The sequence below is a fragment of the Octodon degus genome, unplaced genomic scaffold (assembly GCF_000260255.1).
Source record: "Octodon degus isolate 3935 unplaced genomic scaffold, OctDeg1.0 scaffold00001, whole genome shotgun sequence".
Classification (NCBI taxonomy): domain Eukaryota; kingdom Metazoa; phylum Chordata; class Mammalia; order Rodentia; family Octodontidae; genus Octodon; species Octodon degus.
Window position 1 is genome coordinate 19,502,862 of NW_004524577.1, and position 4,211 is coordinate 19,507,072.

Here is a 4,211-nt window from a genome sequence, read left to right on the forward strand (position 1 = left end):
CCTTTTGTATGAGATTATTCTAACAGAACCCTAAGTTAGTAATTATGTTTAAAATTTCCATCCTCTCAGTATGTTTTATGTCCTCCCCATTTCTGTTTGAACACTGCCTTATTCTCATGAAGAATTTATAGAGTTCAGTTACTCAACACTCTCTGATTCCTTTTATTATCTCCAGAGTGATTACTATTTATGCCAAACTTGAAGTTGAAAATGCCTACAAAAAAACATGCCCTCAGCTCTTTGTTCTGAATTTTTGTTTCCTTTCATTTATATTATTATCCTGTCAGTTTTATTCAGCCAAAAACATGTGACTTAGGAACGTATTTTTGATATTTTAGATACATTTAAATATCCCTATTTTGGAAGATAATAAGTCTTATTATAATACATTGGATGTGTCTTAGAAAATGTGTTTGCTTTATAGAAGAATTCACAAGGAAGACGTGTGCTTATCAAACAAATTTCTTTCTCTGGCAACATGAAAGGCTTCACCGATTGCAAGAGAGAACAGATATAACTCAGGAGAGCATTTTCTTTTCTTCCAAATGACACATTTTATTTTTCCTTTGACAGTACTGAACATAGTTTAGATAATGTTATTGTTGCTAGGTGTTTTCCTGGTCAGAAACTTAAACAGAATGATTGGCCGTTTGTAATTTGGTATTGATTCTTGTAATTTAGTATTGATTTGGGAAAGAACTTCTGTTATTCTGCTAAGTTTTGCTTGACATAAGCTCACAATTTTAGCAATGGATTAGAAAATAGAATGTTAAGTCTTCAGTGTACCATAGGTGGATAAAATTTTAGAATTTCAAAAATAGTATTGGATTAAATCACCTGCAAGCAAGCGAAGGAGCCAGGGGTCCAATCCCCGGGCTTGCTGTGCCAGCCCCACCCCTGAGGTGTGCTGACACTGCAATTGAGACTGGGCATGGTGACGCACACCTATAATCTCAGGTCTTGGGAGGCTGTAAACAGGAGAATCACTATGAGTCTGATCTAGTAGTGAGACTCTGAACACCCTGTAAACCCTTCCCTAAAAATACAAAAAAACAAACAAACAAAATAAAATGGTATTGGAAAGATAAAGTATTTTGAGAAGTCCCTTTAAAAATCAGTGTAGTCTTTTTTATCCCTGAGGTGTGCCTTTGACCCACAGCTGCTGAGGTTGTGACTTTCCTAATGTGTTCATTTGTGAAGGAGATGCTATCTCAGAATCTCAAACACTGATAAGCAGTACTTTGTATCTTTCTCTCCACTGTGTCCTCTTGCAGGGTGTATAGTGTCTGCTAAATGACTAAATACCCAATGGATTGTATAGCATTTGAAAGTTTATTTTGGGCTGGGGAGACAGCTCAGTGATCTAAGCACCTGCCTGGAAAGCACGAGGACTCAGGTTTGATACCTGGTACTGCATGCTGTGCTGGCCCAGTGTGAAGTAGGCCACCAAAACCGAACTGGGCATGGTAGCACACACCTCTAATCCCAATGATGGGAAGGCTGAGATAGGAGGATCACTAAGATTTCAAGCTGCTTAGAAAGACCCTGCATTAAAGAAAGAAAGAAAAGTTTATGTTGAATGATTGGAATACAGTGAACATTTACATAATATGTCCCCCTCCAAAGGCATTAGTTTCAAAGAAGAAAAGAATTTAATGAAGATGAAGTTCAGAAAACTCATGCTTTCCATTAAATCTTTGGGAAATGTGGTCTCCCAGAAAAGCAGAGGAGGAGGCTCGTGCTCTGGAACATTCTGGAGTTCAGAGCCACAGAGCAGCGGGAACACGTTATGAACTCACATATGTAAGGGATCTTTCTCATTGCCGACTGTATGGGAGGCTGTATCTTATTTTATGTAACTTTAAAATCAAAATTGTAGCCATTATCCATACTGCAAATTGTGTTTTAGAAAAGTTTCCCATCCAGTACTTTGATAATCCATTAAACCCAATGCTATTTATCATTGATTTTTCTTTGAAGAAAATTAAAAATTTTTGAAGAAATTAAAAATTAAATTTTAATTTCTTTGAGTATTGTTTGCAGTACATAATGGTTATATTTGCTGTAGGAACTGGGATGTGTACATAACACCACTTTTTTTTTTCATCTTCTACCCTCAGGTCCCTCCTTGTTCCTTTTATTTCTTGATCCTCTTCTCATTTGCTAAAGATTTATTTTTATTTATTCTCTTCCCTTCTTATTTCTTCCCTTTCCCTCTCTGCTTTCCCTCTTCTTCCCTCTCATTTTCTCCCCTTCACCCGTGACAAAGATCTCCTTACTTACTACTACCTATGTTGTGTTTGTCTCATTGTGTATGGCTTTTATAATTTCAACATAAAGAAAAACAGCAAAAAATCCATATGTGAAAACATTGTATTGTCTCACTAGTGTGAGAAGCTGAAAGAGTAAATGAAATCTGAAAGGTACAGTAAGATACCATGAAAGAGAAAGAATCTGTTCAAAGAGAAAGAAAAACAGGGTTGAGGAAAGGACAAAAGAAAGAAGGAAAAGATATATTTATGTATATATAAAGGATAGCTTGGATAATTACATTGCCAATTTCTGCTTGGCTTTTGAAAGGAATAGTTAAGGCTTAATTGTCTTTCTTTTTATTCTTTTTTGTGTCTTTAATTTCTTGCAATTTTTTTTTGTTGGTTTTGTTTTGTTTAACCTGTTTTGCAAGTATATATCTGGTAACCTAAACAATTAATTTGAAGATAACATTGAACCCCTGGTCCCTGCACCTGCTTGCAGGCGCTTTAATCTGCTGAGCTAGTTGGCCACCCAATTCAACCTCATTCTGCTTGTTTTATGTTTGTAGGAACTAGAACTACAACCTCAAAGGGCCAACGTACTTTGTGTCTAGTTTTTGGTTCATGGCCCTCCTTCTGTGCTCACAAGTTCCAAGCAAAGAAACAGAAGAGTTCTCTGGAGCTTTTATAGAAGGATATTAATTCCATCCATAAGGGCTGCTTGCTCATGAACTTAGTACTTCAGAAGATAGCATAAGCCAAAGGAGTTCTAGCACAGTTTTGCTGTTCCCTTAGAAGTAGGAAACACTGAAGCAGAAATGAAGTCAGCTGGACTCCTGCTTGAAGTGTTTTAGAGATAGGAGCCACCTCCCCATTTGGCCTTGTCTGAATGGCCTCATCTCTTACTCCTTCCCCTGCCTTGTTAAAACTTCACAAACAAAAAAGAGATAAGAGAGGAAGCAGGATCAGTTGAAGGAAACAGAGCCAGACACTATGCCCATGTGTAGCCATAAATCCCACCGGCCGAGCTGTGACTCACAGAGCTGGGCACGGCATCCCAGCACCACGGCAACTGGGGGACCTACATATGCAGGAGGGAGCAAGGAAATGTGCCAAGCATGCTGCCAATCAGAGAGAGCTTGGCGGACTCCAGAAAATAAATGAGAAAGACTCCGTTATTCCCGTAGTACGGTCTCCCCTGGACGATCATCAGGCCACTGCAATGACCTTCTGAGAGCTCCAGCAATGTGACCGTCTTGCTAGTTGCAGCTTCCGCGTGTAAATTGTGGAGGGGAATTATTCAGGCCACAGCACAAATTACACATTTTTAAGAATTATTAAAAACCAGTAGAAACATCTGTGAATTTCTTGAATAAGCAATAAATGAAGAATACGCTAATACTCTCTAAGCAGTTCATAAGTGAGAAATTTGCAGTGTGTTTGGCAAGGATGATTTAAATTTCTACTTAGTAGAAAAAATAACACAGATTTAGAAACCTGGCTAGAAAAAATACACACACACACACACACACACACACACACACACACCACACACACATACACATATATGACAAGCATATAGAAAACTGGAAAATACTTATACATTATTAGTATGAACATAATTTTGTACCACTAACATGGATAATTGCTAAATTTTTCTTAAAGGTGAGCACACACCCAACCTATGATGAAGAGTTCTATAGTCTGTAGTAAATACCATGAAACTCGTATAAAACATTATGGCATTTACATACTACCAAGATAGAAAAAGCCTGCATTTCTGTCAAAAATATGCAAAGATATAGCATTTTGTAGTAAAATAAACTAAAACGGGTATAATGCAATCAGTGAAGCATAGAGATAAAATATTCAAAGGAAGAAAGGAAATAAGAAAGAAAGAGAGAGGGGGAGGAAGGGAAGGAAGGAAGTAGGGAAGGAGGAAGGATGAAAGAAAGAAAG